At 44.4% G+C, this 8,802-nt stretch overlaps 2 non-coding genes across 2 annotated transcripts; one reads left to right on the forward strand and one right to left on the reverse strand.

Annotated features, from left to right (window-relative positions):
• The first annotated feature begins 3,066 nt into the window (after nt 1-3,066).
• Nucleotides 3,067-3,147, forward strand: trnas-uga (transfer RNA serine (anticodon UGA)). Its single transcript has one exon. It is a non-coding gene; the product is annotated as a tRNA-Ser (tRNA).
• A 4,133-nt stretch (nt 3,148-7,280) lies between these two features.
• On the reverse strand, nt 7,281-7,352 carry trnaa-ugc (transfer RNA alanine (anticodon UGC)). Its single transcript has one exon. It is a non-coding gene; the product is annotated as a tRNA-Ala (tRNA).
• Nucleotides 7,353-8,802: the final 1,450 nt, after the last annotated feature.

Raw genomic sequence — 8,802 nt, forward strand, 5'->3', positions numbered from 1 at the left:
GTGTGGTCAGCCTTCATCCTTCCTGTCAGCAGAGCAAAGCTGTATCAGTGTCTCATCCAGGTCTCAGCTCCTCAGGCTTTCTTCAGAAGAGCTGTCACTGTTGGAGTATCTGTTGCACAAGTGCTGCACATATCTGATCTAAGTTCTTTCTGAATCCTCACATCTAAAGTTACAGAGAACTTTTACAAACTCCCTTCTTGTTGGCTGCTACAAGCCGACAGCCTCCACACATCAGAGGCCTGCACACCATGAGCTTCCTGCACTTCCTGCTGTTGATGACAGCTCTCTCTCCGATTGGGAGATTAGACTGATGTGACTGTGACATCATGACGTCACTATTCAGAGCCTGCTGTTTAACATGCTCACAGAGAGACAGAAACAGCAGCAGCACTCTGTGAGCCAGGTCCACTCTACTTGGAGGAAGTAAAACACCTCATTTCATCAAGATGGAGACACTGAAAGACACAACCAGCAGCTGTGACACATCAGCTTTCCTCTTAATCTACTCAGTTCATGGATGTTCTGACACACGTCCTGCCTCGTGCTTCAACAGGAAGACTCATCAAGTTGATAGCAGCTTCAAAATAAGTGTGTATAAGTATTAAAACACTAAACTGTGACTTCAGTGAGTCTCCTTTATTTGAACTGATTCATAAAATGATCATAAACACATGACAAATGAAATCCATTCAAACTCTGAAGTTCACCTCATCATATCCCAGTGGCAGACAGAACAGGCCCCGAGTGACAGCAAAGCAGTGAGCCCCCTGCTGGTGATCAGCTGCATGTACCAGAAGCAGACAGAGATTTCTGATATGATGTTAAAGGTGTCACAGAGGAGGATCCGACTGTCTGACCTCTGATTCTTCTGTCAGCATCAGACACATCACAGTTTGATCAGTTTTCAGATCACACACAGCAGCATCAGTAACACTGAGCAGACATTACACACTCCATCAACACACACACACACTGCTCACTTATAACAGGGATAATAAGTAAAGTTCTTTACAATAAATTCACATTCACATTTTATTCACTTCACACATGGCACAGTATATATGGCAGAGAGTTAAAGGTGGAATATGTAGTCAGAGTAAATACCAAATATTGACACTAGGTGGCAGCACTTCAGCCTCCATCCACTGCTGCACTACCAGCACCACTCTCAGTGCTTTTTGTTTCCATTGACTGTACAACATGATTCAATCCATGTTATTTATATGACAAACTATGTGTAGTGTTTCTATGTGTGTAGCTGACATGTTGCTCAGCTTCCATTGGACACATATACTAGATGGAAGCTGCAGCAGGATTGGCTGATGACTGATCACAGGTGTGAACAATCAGCCGGTGACGAGTGGAGCAGGAGCAGCTGCCCATGCTGCAGAGACACAAACAGCAGCAGCACTCTGTGACCCATGTCCACTCTGTGTGTCCTCCAGACAGTCCTCCTCATGTCTCTGCTCATGTCTTTATCAGGACAGCAGTCAGGTCCAGCCCTCTGGGGGATTTCTGCTCTCACTGTTTAACTCTGATTTCCTGATAGCAGCACTCACACAGCTCAATGCTGAAGAATCAGATCCTTTCATGAATATGTACTGCAGCTAATACAGCAGCAAACATTCACCCCTTCACTCACACACAAAGAAGGAGAAAAAGACCAACAACAACAACCAGGAAGTACCCAGACCATGACCCTCAGTCCATGTTAGACACACAAATGTTCTCTTGCTGCCTCATATATCCAGCCACTGACAGTTACCATGGTAACCAGGTCATCAGTGTTATTCAGCTCACTTGTCAGTGATCAGATCCGTTCCGTTAGTATCTTAAGTGACTGCAGACAGTGTTGTTAGATTTTTTATGTTTTACGAGTGTTCACAAAGTGAGAGAAACACGTAATAGCATGTTGCTAACAGACGCTAATTCCATGTTGTCTGTGTTACCTTAAAGCTAGACTCATAACCAGAGAGTAAGTACGCTTATATGAAGTTATGAGGTTAAGTTGGTTACATGTGTGACTGTGAAATGAAGATGCATTTGTTTATTTCTGAACAGAATGTTTGAGATTAGTGCAGCTATACATTGAGAATGTTTGGATGTTTGTATTTGGAATCAAAGCAGAACATAAGCAGAGAGCCAGACAAAATGGTGAACTAGAACAGAGCAACTGCTGAAAATGTCCTGAGCTCATGCGTCTTACTGTACAACAACGAGAGTGGAAAGACACACAACTGTCCTCACCGGGATTATGGCTGTAAATTGTGTGCATAGACAGAAGTTGTATGTGTCCAGGTCAGGACAGACATTCAGCTTGTAGCTGATTGACTAACTTACTACAATGAGACATTGTTTGTGTGTTTGCTGCAGTTTGAGTTGTTGATCCCACAAATCCAAAGTGTTACTGTTCATTTGACCCGTGTGCCTGTAAGTCTCCTGGACAGCTAAACAGGACAATGTGGAAATAAACAGCACTACATGCATTCCAATCATTTACAAGGACTGAGAGCTGTGAGTCACAACAAAGCTGCTGCTGCTCTCCATACATTCATCTACACAGGCTTCAAGGAGACACTGAAACATGGCATCTTCTGACAGCTTTAGGAGCACCTGGACCACAACATTATATTAGACTGTGATGGAGATGCTATCCATCTGTGATATTAGCACAACAATGATTCTTTTCCATTTGTCTAATACAATATTTAGCAGCATAAAGACTGTTTGAGGCCTCACAAAGTGAGGAAGGTCTAAAAGTATGAACTAACCTTCAGCATGATACCTTGATGCTTCACATCAGTCTTTCTGCTTCTCTTGTGCTGTCTGACTTATGACTTATTCTAGATTTCTGCTTTTCATTCCGGAATTTTGACTTTGACTTAACTTTCTGTGATAGCTGTCTGTCAAACAGAGACTCTGGTCGGCGCAGATTTACCTTCGAATGAAATGGAAACAAGTAAAGGAGCACCAACACCAAACTGGACAGGACAACCTGGACAAGACCATGCACTCATGGACAAAACCAACCTGGGTTGTCAGACTCTTCATTGTTACCTTTTGCTGGTTGTTGTGGCCGAGTGGTTAAGCGATGGACTTGAAATCCATTGGGGTTTCCTTGCGCAGGTTCGAATCCTGCCAACAACAGTTCTTTTCATCTCCAAGATCACTTTATGCTCCTCCATGTCTGAGGACCAAACCCTGGCACAGTCCATCTGACACTTCCAAAAACTGTCATTTTAAAATTGCTGGGCCGAGAACAACTGGTGTGCAATGAGGAGGCAAAGGATAAACGTCCCAGCACATTTCAAACCCAGTTTCACCCTGAGGCAGAGACTGCTTCACCTTAAGGACAAAACACCTGGGAAAGGCAGATCTCAAGGTACTACAATAGTCAGAATGATTCATCATGTGGTGACCAGATGAAAAATCTCATCTCTGGCTCAAGACTTGTTGAGATAGCATAGACAGACACACTCTCAGTCTGTCCACTTCAGTGTCAGTGAAGATTTCAGATTGTTTATTAAGTGTTCATCCTTGAGCTTTTCCAAACTTGTGTGGACAGCACGCTTTTCATGTCAGGATGGCCGAGCGGTCCAAGGCGCTGCGTTCAGGTCGCAGTCTCCACTGTTTTATCTTATTTTATCTTCTCTTATCACTCTCTGACACAGTGCTTGAGTCGGACATCTAGTGGTGAATAAAATGAATTGCGGTGTGTTTTGGTTCATGGATTGTTTGGGATTTGGATCTCCATGCACATGCACACTAGTGTAGTCTCGTTCGACCACACATGGTTGAATGGTTTCAGGCTGACACAATAAAATACATTACACTTTCAGTTTCACTGCACGAAGTTGTTATACAAAGTGACATTTGAAGTCAGGGTGTCCGCGGGGTCTTAAAATATTAAAAGTTGATGAATCATAGTGGGAAAATGAAGGCCCTTAAAGTATTGAAAAGTCTTAATCTTAATTTGAAACGTGTGTGCAGAACTCATACAGCCCTCTCACTGCAGCCTCACACAAACAGACAGACAGACAGGGTTTAAAGACGTTTCGCTGCTGAACAGCAGAATCCGCAGTTCAGGTGAACATGCAGCGGAGGAGCAGGATTGTTGCTACTATGTGGGTTTTGCTAATTTTGCTGTTGACCTGAATGATAATAACGAGCCGGTCATGTTCAGGGAGGGGCGTGACGTGCTCGTAGCTTTCTAACAGACTGAACCAGGTCTGAGGACAGTGTTATCTGACCTGTGTGGTTCATCCATGAAGGCTGAGTCACTCTGACTGACAGCAGTCAACTGGTTTAAGGAGTTAAGAACATGGTTACATGACGAACACCCATTTAAAAAGTATTGTTATTATCCTGCTATAGTGGACCATTGTCTGCCAGGATGATATCTGCATACAACTAAAGCTGGATCCATACTCCGCGAGACAAAGACATTTTCCCCCCCTGCAGACGTTACGCCCACAAAATGACGTCATTTTTTGTCTCTGACCGCCCGCTGATCCGCACTCCTGTGCACAGGGTCCGGGCCGAACTTTGTCTTTCAAGGCTGTGCGGCAACCATGCTGTGATTGGTCGGAATTTATTGTGGGCGTGATGAAAGTGGAGAAGCACAAGTGCCTCTCCAGGTATATAGGTAGGTGTATAAACAGCACTGATTCAACAGATTTAGATAAGACCATACCGGTTTTGCATGACGAGCAATAAAAGAAAGAAAGAAAGGCAAGTCAGGGTGATTTGTCACCAATAACTCCAGACAGCCGTTCACACATACCAGATGGTGACTGTTATTACCATTCTATACTCCTACATACCCGGGCATAATAGGCTCGTTAACAATGTCTGTATATCTTTGCTATTGTTACTTTTAATGTCGCATCTTCACAGCTCATCACCGGACAGTTTGAAGTATCGCAGGCACATTGGAACACAGTAGATGTGCAAATGTGGTAATAAAGGCGCAAACACTGAATCTTTGCTATTGTTACTTTTAATGTCGCATTTTCACAACTCATCGCCGGACATCTCACGCTGTTGCAGGCACCCTCTCTGTATAATGCCCTCTTGCCATGGCACAAGTCCTTGTGGTGTAAAAAACTCAGTAAAGTCTTTCCTTATAGTTTAGTGGGCGGGCCGTATGAGGAGTTCTGCACACACGCGTCTCGCGGAGTATGGTACCTCAGTGCGGAAAAAGACCTTTTTTTTGTATCTCTTACCACCCGTGGAGTGCGTTCTCCGCTCTTTTCTCGCGGAGTATGGATCCAGCTTAAAACTGTAACAGACAGAATGAAGAGTCTGTCAGCTGGAGCTCAGCTTTAGAACGAGAGGAGACACTGAGGCAGAGGAAGAGAGGTGAGGAAGATGAGAGAAGAGATACTGTAGCTGCATTAGAAACGTTGAAGAAACAAAATATATATCTCAATCACAACTATTAAATAAATAATAGTGTATATAATTTTAATCATTTTTTAATTCACATTGGAACATTGGTAAAAAAGAAAAAGAAATAAGACCATGTTTCACCTCAGCGAGTCAGTCTCATCATCTGAAGATTGTGACTTCAACCCTCACAAGGGGCACTTGTTTTAGAGCCAGAATACAGATCACAAAGAGCACACTGTATGTTTACATGTCATCCAGGTCATGTTCATAGAGAGCGTCTGGACTTTTTTTTCTTTTTTCTTTTTCAAGTTTTTCTTGAAGATGTTTCTCTGCTCCTCCAAGCAGCTTCATCAGTTCTAACTGTTTGGTGGGAAAAATGGTTTATATGTGGTGGAGGTGGGTCTGGGTGAAAGTCACTCTTCCAAGCATGTCCATGCTTGCGTAAGGTGTGTTCATACTAAAGTCACACTGAAAAAGCGGCTGCAGGAGGAGAGCTGGCCCAGTTTGGTTCAGGAAGCAGTGCAGCTGTGTTCATTGATCAGCTGCTGCACGTGGTTAGCTGAGAACAACTCAGTTTATTCAGGAGTTTACATCGAGACACCTGGACTGAAGGATTGTTTTTTGAACACGTTTCGCCACTTCTCCAAGGCTACGTTCAGACTGCAGGTCTTAATGCTCAATTAGGAATTTTTGGTGAAATCCGATTTTTTGGTGTTGTGAAGTATACAAGGTTATTTACGCAATGACATGATACAGACCACGTTATATTTGATTATATAAGCTTACACTGAGAGAAAACACATCTGTAACTCTTACAAAGAGTTAGGGAGGAACTCTTTGATGCGGTGAAGGCCAAGCACTAGGAGGCATGGACGTAAGATAAATCAACCAACATAGAAGGGACAAAGGGTTTCATAGTCATAATATGTTAGACCAATTATGATAATTAGTAGGTGGAGATAAAGGGGCAACATGTCCCAATATGGGAATACCAACGAGGGTCTTGAAGAACTACAAAACCCAGGGTATTTTCTTTCACTCAATGTTCTGAATACAGGAGAAGGAATCTGACAATCCGGGGTGACCAGGGAAGGTCACGACAGTGTTTACAAAATAATATGCGACTGCTACCACTCTCCTGTGTGAACGGACTGTGGCCCTGAAGTGACCCGCATGCGCAGAGAGGACACGACGTCACACAATGTGTGCTTGTGTGGCTTTGTTTACGTTAATGTCCGATCGTAGCCACATAATTACAACCAAATTAAGAAGAACGCTGAGAAGGAAGAGAGCAGTAGCTGCAGCGTCTGTACAGAGATGCGTGTGGGTGCGGAGTGGTGGGATAGTGATGTCACTGCTTTTAGCGACACTGACTTCATTCATAACATTCAACATTCATAACTTCAGAATGACGAGAACCTTTGAATATGTCTGCGAGCGCACAGTCGACATCTCCCTCATCTGTGAGCCGCGCATTGGAGTTGGGCTCTACTTCCTGGCAACAGGCGCTTGTTGCTAACAACACAGCTTGTCTGCCCGCTCCTGTGTCGCAGAATTGTGACGTCTGTCGCCTTTCACTGACGCAAAAGTCAGATATATGCCGCATAGCCGTTCAGACTGAGGTCGCATTGCAAAAAATCTGATAAGTATCTGATTTAGGACCACATATGAAAGTGACCTGGGTCGGATATAAAAAAATCGGAATTGAGCTGTTCACACTGTCATGACAATATCAGATACAGGTCACATTAGTGCAAAAAAATGGGATTTGGTCACTTTAGCCTGCAGACTGAACGTAGCCCAAGTGGCTCCATCAGTTCTACTGAACTTGACCAGATGAAGCACATTGGACTTGTTAGGTGTAAACAATTAACTCTTAGAGCTGACCTTGGAGATGCTGGGGATTGAACCCAGGGCCTCATACATGCAAAGCATGCGCTCTACCACTGAGCTACATCCCCCACCTTTGTTAGGGCCTGAGCACTGAGTAGTGCGAAGGCACTACAGACTTCATGCTCAGCCGATGATTAAAGGCTACAATGAGCAGATCACAAATACTACAAAGGCCCACCTGACCACCTGTGGGGGATTTCTGCCCACTGCAGCTCTCTGCTCATTGATACGAACTCTGACTGTGATAGTGATTCCTGCATGGTACAGATCTGTGCATGGTACAGATGTATGCATGCGTATCATGACGACATCACACCACAGCAAGGACACTATTTGAGGTTACAACTCTGACATGAAGGCATTATGTGATGTCATCAAACACACCCTACAATGTCATCAAGATCATCTTACAAGATGTCACGAAGGAACCTGACTGAAAAAAGGAAGTAGGAGATTTGGACTGGCAGCATGCGCACACACACACACACACACACACACAGACACGTGCACACAGGTCTTGGTTAAGACCCTACAGGTAAGTATGGACAAGGAATGCTAAAGACAGGCACTGCGGTCTTGACAAGATTTGTCTGTGTGTGCAAGGTGTGTGCCCAGGTAAAGTGCTGCCTCCCCGGTGAGCTGCCTGCTGTCCTTCCTGGTTCTCTGGCGCACTACCAGGGGCCCCAGAATAAACAAACAAACAAAGAAAAACAAAGCATAAACTCCTGGACCCCTTCTAAGCAGCACCAGGGCGCGGCACTGCATTAACGGTACGAGGGGCACGAGCTCGTGAGTGCTTATTAAAAAACGTGTTTTATGGAGACGTGGCTGCACTCAGACATCCCGGAAACCTCCGTTGCTGCCCCCGGCTTTGTGACCATACGGGTGGACAGAGATGTGACTGGCAGCGGTAAGAAGAAGAGAGGAGGGATTGTGCTGTATGTGAGTAAACAGTGGGCAAACCCGCACATGTCCGTGTCAAGGAGCGTCTCTGTAACCCGACTGGAAATCTGCAGTGAGCCCTGAATTTTACATGTTCAAAATATCTGTTTGCTTCACATCTACTCATATATTTACCATCATTGGTGTTGAGTATGTGACGGAGCTCAGGAGGGGAGGGGAAAAGGGACAGACAATGACATTTATGTAGGCTAGAATAACAAAATCTATTGTGAATAATATTAAATAAAACAGCTGCTTTAACATGAAAAGAAGTTGTTCACTGGCTCCTCACAGAGACACATGTCCAGGAGTCAGGCGTGTGCGCAGCTTGTTTACAGTGAGGGCAGCTACTGAGATCACAGGTTCTATTCAACTAGCATCCTGATTAAAAAGAAAGAAAGAAACTCCAAGTACTTCATGTGACCTGCGTATTCACAGCGAGCACAAATGGAAATGCTGATTAACACGCGGCAGTCTCCTACTTTGATCCATTCTGGGACTATATTCTGACGGAGCACTGCTACATGCGCACAGAGATCACGCCGCACCTGAACACACCGTCAACATACCAGCATG

The sequence above is a fragment of the Parambassis ranga genome, unplaced genomic scaffold, assembly GCF_900634625.1.
Source record: "Parambassis ranga unplaced genomic scaffold, fParRan2.1 scaffold_128_arrow_ctg1, whole genome shotgun sequence".
Lineage (NCBI taxonomy): Eukaryota > Metazoa > Chordata > Actinopteri > Ambassidae > Parambassis > Parambassis ranga.